This window comes from Rhinolophus sinicus, chromosome 7, assembly GCF_057876585.1.
Source record: "Rhinolophus sinicus isolate RSI-liver-muscle chromosome 7, RSI-T2T, whole genome shotgun sequence".
Lineage (NCBI taxonomy): Eukaryota > Metazoa > Chordata > Mammalia > Chiroptera > Rhinolophidae > Rhinolophus > Rhinolophus sinicus.
The window spans coordinates 45,403,731-45,421,805 of NC_142507.1; the positions used below are offsets into that span (position 1 = coordinate 45,403,731).

Below are 18,075 nucleotides of genomic sequence, written 5' to 3' on the forward strand. Positions count from 1 at the left end.
CTAAGTGCAAGCTTCGTGAGGACAAGAACCTTGTCTGCCAGGAATGTAGTAGATGCTCATTAAATAGTCGTTGAATGAATGAATGAATGAATGAATGAATGAAAAGTTCACAGAATCAATTTACACATTTGGCCCTCCAGTCACACATTGCATCACCTCATAAAACCATCGTGCTTTTTTTTTTTTTAAATAACATTCATCATGACATATTTTGCTACACTTGAGAATTTTTAAATTTTCAGATCTAAAATATGTTGCTTCTTTGCCAGGTCCTCTTTCCCATCTTTCAAAAGGAGATTAAATACTGAACTACTTACCCAAGTGAGGAAACAGTAAGAAAGACGATCATATTATGTTCCATTTCTTGAGCACTGACAGTACCTCAGCAGACAAGCCAAGAAGAATAATTTCCTCTCTTGTTCGTGTCCCCTGGCATCACCTTATTCGTTTTGGCTCTGTCCACACTGGAGCCAGGGGTCAGGGTCAGACCCTGGAAGGCTCACCCTGCAGGAATCCAGCCACAGTCCCATAGCCACACATCTCCATGACAACACTTACTGGTCTAGATAGGATCACAACTCCTCATTCATGTTTCTCATTCATGGCTCCCAGCTCTATCGGAAGCTTTGAGAGAGAGACCATACTATCTTTTACCTCCCAATGTAGCTAACTCCCAATGTTCCTCAAGTAGCTCACTCCTTTGGTTCTCAGCTTGAATATCACTTCCTCAGGGAAGCCTTCCTAGAACGCTCAGAGCAGACCCTCATGCTTTCTCTTATCACCTGCACAACTCTTACCAATTTCCACGATTTCAATGAATTACTTAATTGTGTGATTTGTTTCATAAGTGTCTCCCTTACCAGGCTGTAAGCTCCATGAGGGAAAGTGCTCTAGACTGAATGTTTGTGTTTCCTGAAATTTTTCTGGTTGAAATCCCAGCCCCAGTGTGATGATAAAAGAGGGGGGACCTTTGGGAAGTGATTCGGTCATGAGGGTGGTGGCCTCTTGAATGTTATTAGTGTCCTTATACAAGGGACTTTGGAGAGCTCCCTTCAGCCATGTGAGGATACAACGAGAAGACAACCATCTATGAACCAGGAAGCGGGTTCTCAGGAGGCACCGAATCTGCTGGCACCTTGATCTTGAACTTCCCAGCCTCCAGAACTATGAGAAATAAATGTCTGTTGTTTATAAGCCACCCAGTCTGTGGTCTTTTTGTGATAGCAGCCGGCATGGACTAAGACAGAAGGGATTATCTTACTCATCACTGTGTCCCCAGCACCTAGCCTACTCACTGCCTGACAGAGACGAGGCAGTCGGTAAACGTTCGATGGATGACCATGGGTCCTGTGGTGCCTAGTGGTGGTGTTTGATAGACATTCTATAGGCGTTTGTTGAATTATACTGAAAACATTTTTTTTCTCTCTCCCCAATTATGACTTGTTTAGAATGAGATTTGTCAAAATAAAAGACAGCTTGGATAACTGGCTGGAGGGAACTGTCCAGAGTCTCTTTTATAAGGACACTAATCCCATTCATGAGGGCTCCATTGTCATGACTGACTCACTTCCCAAAAGTTCCAGCTCCTTCACCATCACATTGGGGGTGGGATTTCTCAAAAAATGGTCTTTCCTAACTGGAAGACCAGGCTACTAAACCAGGTGGCAGTAATAAAAGAGGACGACATCGTGGGAAACGTGCAAAGCTCAGGATTGGCTCAAGTGAGGGCTGTTTTCCTTGTGTTATTCATACCATCGCAGACCCTCCTTTCTCTGCTTCCAAGCACAGCCGCTTGTGCTCTGTATTCAAACCTATTATCTAAGGCCAAGCTTTGTATCCCTCAAATTCATTATGTTCCAGCTTTTTATTTGATATTCCATTTGATATTAAATGTTCCATTTGATGTTCCATTTGATATTAAAAGTAATTAGAGGCAGACTTCTGAGACCAAAAAGCCCCCTAATTCCTTTATGGTTTTTCCTATCAGAATACAGACTCTAGAGGTGAGGATTCAAATGAGACAGAAGGTTGCAAATTGTATTGAGAGGGAGGATAAATCATTCTTTGTCAAGGCAGTGATCTTCCTGTCACAGGCTGAATCAATAGTGACAAATGGCGAAACCAGAAACAAATGCTTTCTTTGCTCCAGTGTCCAGGCCTCGTGGTAAATCCCAGTAGAAGATTTATCTATTTTTGGTGATTGTTATTTCTGCAGGTCTTTTGTGTTTTAATCTATTGATTCTGCATTTAGTAATACGGCACTGATAAATAATGTATGTCAACAATATTCAGGGCAGCGCTTAATGTTTTTCTGAAGTGTTTGGTAATTTTTTTGTGTGTGTTTTAATATAAGCTAAGCAGGTGTTGTCTACCAGTCATAAAGTCTGAGGGTATTGGCCCCTCAGGCCAAATGGCAAAGCGGCTGCTGTCACTATTGTCTCTGTGTCTCGTGTGCTGCCACCCCTCCTTTCCTTGTCTTCACCTTCGTCACACCTTCCCTAGTGTGATATTAATCACAGTGTGCCTTGCCAAGTGGCTTTGTGGAGAAACCACACTCTATGAAACGTAATTTATGGCCTTAATACTGTTCACCGCATGACATCCTTTACACCAGTGTGTGTGTGTGTGTGTGTGTGTGTGCGCGCGCGTGCGCGCACGCAAAACAACTTATTTTCATTTGAGTTTCCATTTTATCAAGGTGAAATGAATCATTCTCCTCATCAAATGCAATGTTATCCTGTTTTTCCCCCTAAGACATATAACCAAGTTTCCTTCCCTCTAAAAGTCTCATTTAACAAGTCTCCCTCTGATTCAGTATCCAGATCCTGGAGCCACCCTGACAGGCTCGAGGACCTGGAGATGGCGGTGGTGGGCGATGAGAGAGATGGAAACTGAGCTCAGATCCTCCTATGACGAAAACTGAAAGACTTCAGTAAACATCGTTAGTCTTGCTTTGGCTACTCCCCACGGTGACAGCAGAGTCAGATGACAATAAGAATGTAATGTCATTTGGGTTGGAACACATCTGAAATGAAAAGCGTTGATGTAAAAACAGATGATGCTAAAGTCAGATTCAGGAATCAAACCCAGGTTTAAACAACTGTCCTGCCGACTGTAACGGACTCAAGCTGCAGCACGCTCTTTGCTCCTACTAGCCTTTGAGCTCTGGGAAGGAGCAGGCTGTTTATGGCCAACTCTTTAAAGCCTAGCACAGGGCCTGGTATGCAAGGTAGAAACCACATGTTTACTGATGAGAGGATAAGTACCTTGGAAGGGTTTCCTTGAAGATTCGGCCTTTCCTTTCCTTTTTCCTCATTAATGAAAGTCTTATTATGGAGAATTTAGAAAATACAGAAAAATAGATAGACTAGTATAATGTACACCAATTCATACATCCACCTGTGGCTAAGCCTAACCAATCACCATGTTATGCTCTGCCCGCTCATATTGTTTTGAAGCAAATACAGATGTCATATGACTTCATCTCTAAATATTTTGGTTTGAATCTCTGAAAGATCAGGGCTCATTTTTTTCTTTTTTTTAAACATAGCCACAATAACATCATTGCATCTAAAAACAACTCTCTATAATTCGTTAAGGGCATCAACTATCTAGCCAATGTTCACATTTGTAGTATTTCACGGAAGTCACAGGTTTTTATAGTTTGAATCAAGATCCAGTTAAGCACACATCGCAACTGGTTGATGTGTCTCTCCGATCTTGTTTCATTTATAGGTTTCTGTCCGTTTCTTTTCTTTTTAACTCTCAATTTTCAGATAATTGTGGATTTGCGTGCAGTTATAAGAAGTAATGCAGAGATCCCTATACCTTAAACCCAGTTTTTCTCAATGTTAATTCTTGCACAATTATACTACAATATCACAACCAGGAAATTGACATGGACAAAATTAATCTACCAACCTTACTCAGATTTCACCAGTTTTGCATGCAGTCATTTGTGTGTGCATGTGTGTTTGTGTGTGTGTGTGTGTGTGTATTTTGTTCTGTGCATTTTTATCACATGTAGATTTACCACCGCCACAGTTAAGATACAGGATGGTTTCATCACAAAGATCACCTGTGCTACCTCTCTCCTTCCCCCCTCTTCTCCCTAACCTATGGCAACCATTCATTTTCTTGTCTCTATAATTTTGTCATTTCAACAATGCCATATAAATGGAATCTGGCGGTAGGTAATCTAATGGGATTGGCTTTTTCCACTCAGCATGATTCCCTGGAGATCCATCCAAGTGGTTGTGTGTATCCATAGTTGGCACTTTTTGTTGCTGAGTAGTAGTCCATGGAATGGATGCACCACCATTTCTTTAACCATTCACACGCTGAAGGACATTTGGGTTATTTCCGGCTTTTGTCAACTACAAGTAAAGCTCCTGTGAATGCTTACATATAGGTTTTTGTGTAAAGTTATTACTTCTCTAGGATAAATGCTCAAGAGTGCAGATGTTGGGTTGTTTGGTAAGCACATGTTTTGTAGGAAACTGCCATACACCTTTCCAAATGGCTGTACCACTTTACATTCTCACCGGTAATGTAGAAGAAATCCAGTTTCTCTGCCTCTGCACCAGCATTCAGTGTTATCACTGAGGAGTTTCTTTTTTTAAAGCCACTTTGATAGTTGCGTAGTGGTGACTTGTAGCTCTTTAAAATTTTTAATGTTAGTACAAAAACTCATTTTTTGTCATAGTATAAAAGCTTATTGTGAAAAACATAGAAACCAAGACAATTATAAAATTATACAAAGCAAATTAAAAATCACCCATAATTTCTCCACTCAGATGTAACTACAGTTAACATTGGTGTATATTCTTCTGGGGTTTTTTTTGTTGTTGTTTTTTATAAATATCTGTCTACTATCTATATTTTATAAAATTGGAAACATAACAGAATTTTGCATCTTACTATTTTTCATAAGGTTATGTGAGAAATATTTTCTTATGTATCCTATGAAATAGTCTTTGAAAACATGTTTTGTTTCGTTTTTTTAAAAACACGTTTTTAATGGCTGTATGATATTTTAATATGTGGCTGTATAATTTACATTTACGTTATTTTCAAATTTTTGATATTATAAATATTTATTTGAATGTCATCCTTATATATGGACTTTTACACATTTCTAGTTAATTCTTTGTAATAAATGACTAGAACTGAGATTACTAGGACAAAATATATAAAACACTTTAAAGACTTTCAGTACATACCGTATATATACATTTCCAAAGTGGTTTCCAGAAAGATTATATTTCATACTCACCAGAGTCCCTATCTTATTAGGCCCTCAACAACACTGAAAATTGTGTTTTTATCTTTGCCAAGTTGATAGAGGGAAAAAATATCTCATTGTTTTAATTTGTATCCCTTTGATAATAAGTTAAGTTGAAATATGTTCATAAATGTTATTGATTATTCATTGTTTCTTCTTTACTTACTTGTAGAGAAGAAATATTTTCTATTGTTTGCCTGTTTTTCTATTTTTATGTTCTATGTTTATGTTTATGTTTTTCTATTGTTATGTTCATACTTTCCTTATTATTTGAAAAATATTTGTATATTATGGGTAGTAATAATTTCTTTCTGTATTTGTTGAAAATATTTTTCCCTGTTAATCAGTTCCCTTTTATTTTTGGCTGTGGGATTTTTTTTTTTTTTTTTTTTGCTATTCATTTCTTCATTCTGTAAACATATATTGGATCTAGTTTATATACCAAAGAGTGTGATTTAATGGAATTTTTAAAAAATTGAACATCAAAAAAAAAAAAAATTGAACATCAGATTCTATGTCCTCAAGGAATTCAGAGTTTAGTAAGAAACATACACATGTAAATAAGTGTTTGCATTATGCCACTTTGATAAGCGTGTCGGTGAGGAAAATACGTGGAACTCTGGCGTCTTAGAAGAGGTGATATTTAAGTTGGGTCAGAAAGGAAGAGTAGAAACTGGCTAGGTACAGAGGTGGAAAGGAGATCCCAGGTAGAGCGAGTGTGTGTATAAAGGAGAGTGGTCATGAAGGTACACGGTGTTTGCAGAATGGCGTGTGGGAACGGTGTTGATGGAGCACAGATGGGAAGTGAGATAATGAATACTCCTCTTGTTTCTGAAAATATCGAAACTAAAGAAACTGGGGCAACACAGTAAGTGATTGTACATCAAGAATATAGACAGAGTCCGTGTTTTTTGTCTGTGGTGTAACAACTATGAGGATGGTCTATTACTCAAGAACAACCCACTCTTGCATTCACCCCCACACCCCACCTTGGCCAAGGAGGACCAAGGCTGAGGAACCCAAGAGATCGAGCTAAAATCATAGCAATGGATCTGCTGCATGGCCTTCCGTTTCTCTTACATGGTTAAACATTTGGGACAGACTGGGAAGGGGAGATGGACTCTGGCTATGGTTTCTTCTCTACTCTTGTCCCTGCTCTTGACCATGCATCTCATTGGACTCAGGGTGAAGACCCAAGAAGTTGCTGAACTTCAGCGATGCAATGAATGACAGGCACACGTGTTCCCAGTGACAGCCGAAGACTGAGCTGAGCTGTCTCAGTCTTCATTCCACGGTGAAGCATTATGGAGACAGGTAGGACATCTGCGGTTGTGTGGCATTGTACAACTTTCCTTGCTTGTTTGTTATCTCCTTCCTGTTCAGACCTTATAACTCAAAAAGGTAGACTGTTACCAGGATGCCAGCACCTCCTCTTCCTTCTAAAATTAGTCCCTTGATAAATCAAGCTGTAGTAGGTTCACAATTGAGGAAATTGGTGTATGGCCAAACACCAAGGGAATATTCAAAGTATAAAATGTATACAGTGTCTGTCTCTTCTTGTCATTCATCTTTGTCCTCTGCACTCAACAATGCCAGTGCTGACAGCAGCCATGACACAAACGAAGAGAGCCAGGAAAGGAGAGGGTAGAGTGGGAACTCCATGCTCATTTCACTGGAGTAATTCACAGCAATTCAGGTGTTACAATCCACCACCCCTCCCTGACACACCTGTCCTTTGCATCCTTTTACAACCTCAAGGACTCAGCCAATTCACTGTCTTTGAAGTTCAATCGTGTTTAAGTTTAATTTTAAGGTGTACTTTGCATGCTTTTTAGACATCCAGGTAGCTGTAACCATAAATCCTGGTGACTTTTTCCTACAGCCGTTGTCACACATTGATAGACTGGCTCATAAATAGGTAGGGCCAAGTGGTATTTATCTGATTCTGACATAGTTTGTATGTACGTCCCTTGGGAGCCTGGAACTCAGCGTCCTCGTCAGTGATGGGGGCAGGGGGAAAACTTCACAGTCTCTAAACTTGCCCCTGGCTCTAACCATCTCCAGTACCTGTGACTCTCAGTGAGGGCTTGTGGCTGGCATTTGTTGGCAACACAATGCTACCTACCGCACAAAAGTCTCCCAGGAATACCTGCTTGGGCTCCTTCACTTTAAACGAGACTAAAAATCACATACCTGGTAGTCCCAGGCCTTTCTCCTTTCCAGTGAGTTATGTTTTCAGAGAGCTTTCATTCTCAGGAATTTAATATCCGGATATCAGTTGCAAGACAGTGGAACAGAAAGACAGCTGCACTGAGATCTGGGATTTAGAAAATAATCTAGGGTCTTTTTTTTTTTTTTTTTTTAAACTTGAGTTTCCCCCTGAAATAACCTTGGCAGAAAACAGAGTCTCCTCCCCTGAAATTGCTGTTTCCTAGTGGAAATGAGCACATAAGATTCTCCAGTGAAAACATCGAAAGTAAATAGAATAACCCCCAGAGCTCTGAGCTGAAAACAATAATCCAACATGTTGGTGCTTCAGAAGCTTCTGAGAAAGACAACCTGGGCTGAAGGAGGAAGAGAAATAGGATGAAAATAATTGTAAGAAGTCAGGGAGAAGCTGGTACTTCCTACCAGTTATTTCAGCTTCTCCTCACAGCATCCTAAGAGAGAGGAATGATCCCGGTTTCACAGAGGAAGACACCAACGTTCCAAGAAGTAAAGTAGCTGGCTCAGCTTCACACAGCTAGAAAAGTGTTGAGATCAAGCTGGGACTAGGCCTAACCAGTGCCATAGCTTCTTTCCATTCCTCTCCAGTATCTGTTTGACAACACCACACACAAAACTCTGATCTGAGGAAAGGGGTGGAGACTCACTATGAATTCTTGGATCCATTTTTCTTTTTCTTTAGATTTCCTGATTTTATTTATTTATTTATTTATTTTGTCCTGATGGAGACAAATTATTTTCTCTGAACAAAATTCTGAAAAGCACTAGAAGAGGGTCCCGTCATTTTCCTCCCCCCACGGCAGTGGCTGAGTAATGTCAGGGAAAGTTACCCATCAAAACCAAATCACCTTCATTTGCCCCAAGCTATGATTTATTAAATCTTGACTTCAACCCATGGATATTTATGATCTTTTTTTTTTCCATCTTCAAAGCACTTTACAAGTATTAACTAATTAAACCTCAGCAACACCCTTGATTAACTCCTTTTTATAGATGTGGGAAAAGAGGCGAGGAAATAATAATTTAAAAAATGCTCTTGGCCATGACGGCATCAGCATTCCAAAGTAGGAATAGAATTTGAAATTTCCTGTCTCCACCTTTCATGAAACCAACAGCCTGGTTTCCTACCTTGATGCCTTAGTGGAAGGAGACGATTTGGCCCCCTCCTTCCTTACATTCCTATAATAATAGAGCTTTCTCAAAAGTGCCTATCATTTCCCAGTGTTCTTTACTATTCATTCTGTATGGCACTGAGCCATAACTTTATTCACTTCTTAAATTAAAGGAGTTATTGGAAAAAGTGAACGAAATGCCCCCTTCTTATAGTTCCTCTCAGCTCTCTTGCATTTCCCCCTTGGAGTCTATTCTTAGACATCCTGTCCGTTCAGGCATCCAAGGTAAGCCAGCTTTATCTGGCAATATCCCCAAAGATTTCTTCTTTCCATATGTCCAGACAGAAAGCTAAGCAGTAATTCAAAGACAAAAAGGGGTCAGCAATAACCGTTTTCACAGCTACCAGACAGAAGCTCATTGTCAGTTTCCTCTTCAACACAATTTCCCTTTTTTTTTAAATGTTGGAGGAATCACTTGAAATTTGAGATTTATGGACAACTGTTCCAGCCGGGTGAAATTCTTGCTGATGGGTATCAGACTGTGATTAGTAGTCTGCGTTTGAAATTAAAGGAGAAAAACCTGTCTCTGAATTTATACTGGAGCCGTGGAAGGTTGGCAGCGATGAGGTGGGCATTGGACTGCCTAAGCTGAACAAACACTTGGCAGAAACGAAATAAGCTTTAAGGACCCCTTCTTTAAGAATGTACTGTTCTTTGCTAGAATCGATCGCTTTGGTGTATTTCAAGTAGGATTATCATTGTGGCAATAAGAATCTTACATCAGAAGCCAGTCCTGGAATTTGGTGGTGCTTAAAGTTTGTGTGACTGACCCCCGTTCTCTCCCCCTGCAGCCCTCCGCCCCATCTAAATCAGAGTTCGCAAGTTCAGTAGAATAACATAGGATTTGGCATAGAAACCTAGAACTGAGTTTTGGTTCTGCTACCTACTAGTTGTGACCAATGAACCTTGCTGATCTGTAGTTTCCTCACTCCAATCATAAAAATTACCTCACGTAATTGTTGGGAAAATAAAATGCAAATATTTTCCGCACTGTAAAATTTTATATCAGATTTAGTCCTTAATGAGAACGGCCCACGTTTATCGAGCTTGTACCATGTGTCAGACACTGTATGTGAGGGGTGCTTTCTATGTACATTATCTCCCAAGAACCCTAGGAAATAAGCACTATAATTCTATTTATCTTACAGAGAAGGAAATTGAGACCTAAAATCACCCATCTAATAATGGACGTGACCAGGATTCAAAACCTGGCTGGCTAGATCTATGCACTTGACCACCACACAATATGGCCTTTAATCTCCAATTGCCTGCTGGACATTTCTTTTCAGGTGTCCTGCAGTTCTTTCCAATATAACCAGTCTCAAACAAAATTCACTATCTGCTCTCAAAGTACAGCCTTTGCACTTTTTTAAAGTCCCTGGCTTGAAATCTCTGGGTTATCTCTGTCTTTTCCTTTCTGGCTGAGGAGTCACCGGTGGCCATTTAATTCCATCCTCAAGCCAGCACCCCGCCCTTTCCTTCTAATCCCTTTCTTCATTGCCCTGCGTGAGGCCTCCCCTCAAACCTGGATTGTGTAATAGCTTCCTAACTTGTTTTTCTAACTTTCGTGCAGTCTGCACGCCACCTGCTAATTAATCCTAAAATACCATTTTCTATGGGTGCTCCCTTAGTCATTCATTCAATGACTATTTATCCACCCAGTGGATAAATACCTGCTGTAAGCCAAGCCCTGTGCTGCAAATTGGGAATGCGGAGAGCCACAAATATATCAAGCAGCTCACAGGCGAACAGTGTTGTTTAATATGTAAACAAACCATCACAACTACGTATGAAATGCGCTAAAGATAGGCCTCAAGGATTCTGGGATTCAGAGAAGAGCATCGACAACCACTTTGAGAAATCGGGAGGCCTTAAAGTGACCCTTGAGCTGATTCTTGAAGTATGGTAGAAAACAGAAGCTCTCTACGCAGAGAAAGGGCTTTTGAGGAACAGAGAACATCACGTTGAAAGGCCCAGAGGCATGTACGGTATGGGTGAGGTCCAGTGAGGTGAGAGAGCAAAATCTGTGGGAAAGAACCCCAAGGGAGGAGGCAGGAAAAGTAGGCAGCATCAGACTAGAAGGACCTTGTCATGTAAAGAAGATGAAAATCAATCCTACAAGATACGCAGGGGCCATGGCAGCTTTGTAAGCAAGGAAGTGACATGGTGAGATTTGTGTTTTAGAAAATTAACATTGGCAGCAGCACGTGAATAAATTGCAGTTGGAGACACCTGAGGAAAAGGCACCAACCGTCTGCAGCAAATCTCAATGCCTACCCCACCCAAACAACAGAAATGACAACGGTAGCAATCACCCCAACGACTCATTTTTCAACTCTGTATTCTCTATCTTACTCTAGTCTCTCAAAGTAAAAACCTCAGTCATCCCTAGTTCCTCATTCTCTCCTCGCTCATCACCTCCAGTGATCTGTCTACCAAGTCCAATTATTTATTCTCTTCAGCATACCTCAAATCAACAGACTGCTCTATCATTAGCCAGCCTTTGCTCAGGCCTTTAAATTTGCTGCAGACGGTTGAAGTTAAAGGCACTTGTAGGGCCTTGACGAGAAGAGGTTGAGTAGCAGGTAAATATTTCTGTGTATTTTTCAGTGCCTGGCACCTAGTGGGTACTTAACAAATGTTTGTGGAGAAATGAAATGAGGACCATACAGAGTGGGCACAAGTGGATTAAATCCGCCTGTAAAACCATGTCCTTCTATTCAGAGGCGAACAATACAATATGTCCTTATTGTCAGAGACGATGTGAGATTGCACAAAAGACACACCGAGGGTCCTCAAGTAGATCAGTCCGTGGCCTGGTTGGCACCGATACTCTGCCGTCTCTGACAGATGTCATCGGAGGGGCAGCGTGAGTGGGGAGCCTCAGACTGCAGTTCTCGGATGTGACACTGATGTATGACCACGTGAACATTGCACATGGCTTATGAGGTTTCCCTCAAGGACAATGAGAACTACGGATTTTGAGGCCAATAAATATAGACTTCACGTAAATATTTTAAGTGAGACATGGATGTTTAGTACATTTGGTTTTTTTCCCCTAAGAAATATGAAATACGTACATCCTGACACATGGTAACCCGTTCCATATGTATAATCTTTTTCTGATCTCTTATGAATAGCATTCTCAATTAATCCCAGGAAACTGGGGGTGAGGTTGGGGGAAAGGATGGAGAGAGAAAAGAAGGGAGAGAGAGAGAGAGAAGCAAACGCCCAAGAGACAGAGACTGGAGAAATGGCCTGAGCCACCTCACAGATCGAGCCCATGCAGCTTAAGTCAGTAGGTCTGAGTGATGTCCTGGGACATGGAATTTTAAATATTAGTGGACACATTTCAGTAGTACAGCAAAAAGCCATTAATTTCTTTGGCATCTTCAGTACTTCATTGAGGTTAAGTGTTTTCAAGTTAATAGAAAATTTTCAAGACAAGAATATTTTATGCCTGCATAACTCTAGTTAAAAACACGGTATTTGGTAACATTTATAAAAGGTATAGACTACATTCACACAGGTCTCACAAATGCTATTGAAAAGATGATAATGCACCTTTCTTACATTGGTTACTTTTTTTACTTTTAGATTCTCATCACTGTAGCAATACCATGTCCAAGGACACATTTTGACCCATGATAGAAATGGCATTCAATGTGATTATATGGATTTATTTTCCATGGTGATACAGAAAGGAAGAAATAACATGTGCTTACAGTACAGTGGGCATTCAGTACATTTTATTGAATTGATTCAAACGTGGAATTCAGTTTATCTAGAAATACTTGGTTTGCTTCAGAATATTATAAGGCTTCTCCTCCCCCGTTCTTCTCCTAAAATCAAAATTACAGGCTACAGTTAGATGTTATCCTCTAGCAGAATTCCCCCATTCTATAGATGTAAAATCTGAGAAGGGATGCATAGTTAGTACTCTCTTTGTTGCAAGTGATAGAAAATCTAGTACAAATTGGCTTAAGCAAAAATGGGATTTATAGTCTTCTGTAAATGAAACGTCCAGGAGGGTAAGCAGAGTTTCAGATGTGGCTGGATTTAGATCTCAAGCAATGGTCCTCCTTTAATGGTTGTGGGCCACCATTGCACAAGGTAGAACATGTCATCAGTAGCCCTTACTTTTCGTCAAAGCAGAAATGCCTGCCTCAATCCCAGGAGGCTTACATTTCACTGGCTCTAGCAGGGTCACGTGCACACCCTTGCAGCTAGAACGTGCTGTGGCTTAACCTAGGTCACATGCCTGACCCAAGGAGCCAATGTGGGAGCCCGTGTTTCACTCCAAGCACACCGGCTGTGTGCAGAGGAAGGGTGGGTGCCTGGAACTGAGATACAATACCATAAGAAGGGACAGTGAGTCCTGGGTGGGGGAGGGGTGAGGGAGAACAATAAGTGGCCTTGCTACTATTTGTAGTATTTAAATGAAAGTTTAAAACAACGTCTGACTCCCATTAGGTAAAATCTCCCATTTCAAGGAGGAGTCCCAGTAGGAAAAAAAAAAAAGTATATATATATATATATATATATATATATATATATATATATATATATATGGTTTGTAATTATTGAAGGACAGCTAAATTAACCTGGAGTGTTTCCCCATTTGTGTTTTCTTCTGCCCTTCCGTTCTTCCCCATCTACCATCAGCGTCAACTCAACCCTCTGCAGTATGTTCTTCAGAACAAAGTATTTAACAAATACTTCTCTCTGGTGCCTGTGAAGAGGCGAATGGAGTCTCAGCTTCCCCAGCGAATTGGAAACATTTTTATCTACATCCCCACCTCCACCATCCACAATCTTGACAATTTTGGTGTGGCCTTAATCTAAGAATACAACTCCTTTCTCACCCTGCCTGCGTTTTTCTGTTTGGGAAAGTTGCCAGGTATTGACAGTTGTTTATTTTGGATGTTGGGCCAGAACCATGTGGAAGTCAGAGGCTTTAGTACTGTCTCTCTGCTCTGAATACATCCATTGCTTTTGTTTCTCATCATTATTTTGAGTCCTGCAGGCTCTTCTAGCTTTAATTCCCCATTCATTTCCTTGCCATAAATATAGATTATGCAGCCATATTCCTCAACTGTAACCCCCAGACTTCACTTAACCACTTGGTTACATCCATTGGCCAGATGAATCTGTGTTCTTCAAAAAACTGCTGAAAATGCCTGTGTAATCGTGCATGTTAACTGTGAGGAGGAGGAACTGGTGCTTGCAACACACGGTATGATGTTCGTGTTGTTCCCAGGAGGATGGCATATTCTTGCTGCCCAGAAATCTCGCTCCTGCCATTCAGGTATTTTCACTCCCTCCACGTGAAGGTTCTGTTGCCACACTTTTTAAAAATTGACATGAACCCCACGTCTATTCTCATTTATCCAAAATCAACTGAAATGAATGAATGGGCTTTCTGGATTTGCCACAAGTTAATCACATTCTTTTATCACGTAGCAAAAGGCTTTCTTCTATCTTGCCTTTGCTGGAAACCCAGAGAAGAGGACAAAAATGTGTGCCACTGTCTTTATAAATTTTCATTTAAGTTGCATCAATTATCTATTGCTTCAACAAACCACCCCGGCACTTGGTGGCTTAAAACATCATCTAATATATTTGTTCATTTTTCTGAAGGTCAACAGTTAGGCTGCTGGTCTCTTCTGGGACTTGTTTTGCCTGGGTCATTCATGTGGGTATAAACATCTGGCAACTCAGGTGGGGTCTGATAGTCTAAGATGGCCGCAATCACGTGTATGGGGGTTGGTGCTGGCTACTGGCTAAGTCGTTGCCTCTAGCAGGCTCGCTTGGTTTTCATAAAGTGCTGGAAGAGTTCACAGCAACAAGAGAGATTCTAGCCTCATGTTCATGCCTACTTCAATCATCTGCTTGTGTCAATTTTGCTAATGTTCCATTGGCCCAAGCAAAGCATATGACCCAGCCCAGAGTCAGTGTGCGTGTTGGGAGGCACTGGGGGGCACTACCCAAAGGTGCAATTGCAGGGAAGTGGGATCCATTGAAAGTCATTGCTGTCAAAATCTATCACATACTTGAAACATCTACCTCTTTTTTTTTAACTGAGAAATGAGATTTACTTTGGAAGGTCACAGGGCAAACCTAGTATCAGGAAAAAAGATCCAGAGCAGAGATATGATTCTCTCATAGAAGGACCATGGTCTGTGCATTGACACATTGCCCTAGTTGTAAAACCAGAGTCTAGACCTTTACATGGGGCCTGCCTCGATATTTAATATGCTACTGCATTTAAGACCCTTCCAAAGGACTTCTAGTAGAGGGCAAGGTTATTTGTGGGGTTAGATAAATCAGGTTGGTCACCCCAGTCCTCATAAGTAGAAAGAAAACAAGGGGACTCTGACAGTTAAGAGGAACCAGCATTTCCTGAGCACTTACTTGCACCCACTCTTCATGGTTTATTTTCTTTCAACCTTGAACAACTCTGTGAGGTGGTAGTAATCTTACTTCCATTTGACCAAAGAGGAAACTGAGCTTTTGAAAGCTAAACTTACCCAACTCGCACACCTAAAAACAGAAGGGCCGGGACTTGAACCCTGTCTGTTTATAGCGCCTCAGTTATTACACACCAACTCATGCTGCTTATTCCATTACATGGGACAAACTGATGGGGTCTGTGAAAGGATGTTTCTCCCAGTCCCAATCATCCAAACGTAACGTACTGTTTTGTGCCATTCCTTCTTGATACAGTTTCCTTCCCCGGGGCTTCAAAACCATAAACAGGGAATCCGGGCAGACTAGTGGGAGGGCGATGGCTTCCATAGTTCTTACAGCATAAGACGTGGATGATGGGGTTGACTGCTTCCTAATTGAGCTCTGGGACCCTAGCCCCATTAAATTTCTCCTGCGGACAGCACTTTCAGGTTGCTGCAACTGCTGCTTAGAGAAGTCAAACCTATTTCTCACTTTACCCAGCTTTACCCATATGGCGATATCCCTTATGTTTCGCAGCAAAATAGCTGCTGAACCCAGCCTATCTGGTCTTAAGGGTGTAAATAATCTTCTCTTCATGCCAGCGTCTTCCCACCAAACAGCATAATTGAAGCTCAGAGATTTAGAATGACTGCCCTCCAACACATCTTAATCATGGAATTATTCCAATAATACCAATCGGTACAGATGATGATGAGAATGTAATGAGGGATGAGCAATGCTGTTCTGGAATTAAGTCAATCTCTCCCATAAACATTTTTAAAAAGTCAGAGCCATATAAGTAACTTGAGTCCCTGTACTTCTGTGCTCTGTTCTCAAGTGCCCACCTCCACCTCCAGGAAACTTGGCTTCCATTCTTTCATCTTTCCTCCAACTCATCTTGAACATCACCCAGGTATTAAATGAGGCTTTTACAAAATGAGGCCCCATAGATTTTTTGTTGTTGTTGTCCAGTCATATATATTTTTTGGCAAAGAAGAGCAAAGAAGCACGTGTCAGACAGGTATTCTTATACCTGCCTTTGCAGAGGGATTGATTTAGTGGAAGAGAAGACCATGTTTAGCTAATGTGGAAGGAGAATAAATGTATTAGCTGGTATTCAGTGGAGCATGATATACATAGCATGTAAATTGTATAGAACTGTAGTGCAGAAATCCCAGAGCTTTCTGGCAGTGAGTGGGTCTCATTTATAGCTATTTCCAGAAACTAAAACGTTCTGTAACAATAATTGAAAGGTTTATTTTCCACTTGATAATTTGGTAGAAAACACAAAATAGGTTAGAGTCTTTTTTTTTTGTTTAAGTAAGCCTCTTGACTTTTTTAAAAAATTGTGATTTAAAAAACAATGCACTATTTTTTTTCTAATTCTGCACTGCAGATGTACACAAATCATCTACCTCAGTTTCCCAGATGTCAGTTCATATTTATGTATTTATAAAACTTGCTGTTTTCCAAAGTGGAAGACAGCTTAGAAAAATCAATTATTTAATGAGTTTCAATATTCAGATATGTGGTTGTTGGCTTCGAATATAAATTTGAAGGCACATTTAAAATTTAACCATAGCTCAATGCAAATTAATATCCACATGGGCAATGTGTAGTCAGATGAAAAGGGATGAAAAGAATGACTTCAGAGCAGATAGGAAGAGAGTCTGTTTCACCGTGAAGCCTGTTGTTCTGACTCCGTGACATAATGAAGGTCCATGGCAGGAAGAAGGCCTTGATTTTGATGCCAAATTCACACTTTAAAGTCCTTCTCAGAAGAACAAATAGGGAAGAGGGTATCTGGCATTCCATTCAACTAGGATTTGCAAGGCATGGAATGTTTACAAGCTACTCTCAGAAATTGTAGATGAAACAGACATAGTCTTTGGCCTCAAGATGTGAACTGTCTAGTGTGGTAGATAAACATCTACAAAACAGGAGGCAAAATGTGCAGTAAGTTTGGGCCTTGAGAGAGGAGATGGTTGTGCAACATTGTGAATGCACTAAATGCCACGGAATTGTGCCCTTTAGAATGGTTAATTTTATACTATGCAAATTTGCCTCCGTTTTTTGAAAAAATGTGCAGTAAGGAGGCACAAAAGGAGAAAGGAGGAACCCTATGTCCTTGTGAACCTTTGCCCATCATATCTGGAAAAAAGAAGGCTAATGCTTGGAAAGGAGTGAGGCATTTGGGGGCCTGAGATACCTATGTGAGTTTCTCAACCCTCTCTTGTTCTACTAGTGGACATCTGGCATTTTAAAGACTGTCATTCTTTGGCCATTCTGGGTTAGGACACAAGTCCTGGGAAGAACAATTTTACTGAAAATGCATTTGCCTAACTGGTGCCAGCTGGGTGCCGTGAAGGCTCATCTGACAGTGTAGTGGAGGAAAGAGCATTAGATTTGCAAACCTACTCTACCCCTACTCACTGTGTGGCCGTGGGCAAGTTAATTACCTCTCTAAGATTCTGTTTCCTCACTAGCAAATTGGGGATCATAAAAACAACCTCAAACGGTTTTGGAAAAGATTATTACTAAGTGTCTTGCACAGAGGAGACACTAATAAATGTTAATAGCCTTCCTTCCATCTCCCAGTCCCCTCACCTCGCCCCTCTGACTTGGCTTGAATGTCTCATCATAGAAGTCATTTCTTATGATATAGAAACAATACTGGCCTGAGAAATTACCCTCATTGGGTTACAGTTATGCTGTTATTGGAATGAGGGCCTAAGAAAGAAATGGAGGTCTGTGGGTCTGGGGCCAGAAACCAAGGAAGAAAGACCCCCTTTTCTAGACCTTCTTTTTTCTTTTCTTTTCTTTTCTTTTCTTTTCTTTTCTTTTCTTTTCTTTTCTTTTCTTTTCTTTTCTTTTCTTAACACAGTGAGGAATGTCGGAAGCGTTATCATAGAACCAAAGAATGTTAGAATTGACTATTAAAGA

General features: G+C 40.6%; 1 long non-coding RNA gene across 1 annotated transcript in view; it reads left to right on the top strand.

Moving 5' to 3' along the window:
- The window catches only part of LOC141568439 (uncharacterized), a 36,804-nt gene that overhangs the window by 9,057 nt on the left and 9,672 nt on the right, over positions 1 to 18,075 (top strand). The window contains exon 2 of the long non-coding RNA XR_012491553.2: positions 6,469 to 6,598. This is a non-coding gene — a long non-coding RNA (uncharacterized LOC141568439). The remainder of the gene's footprint in view (positions 1 to 6,468; positions 6,599 to 18,075) is intronic.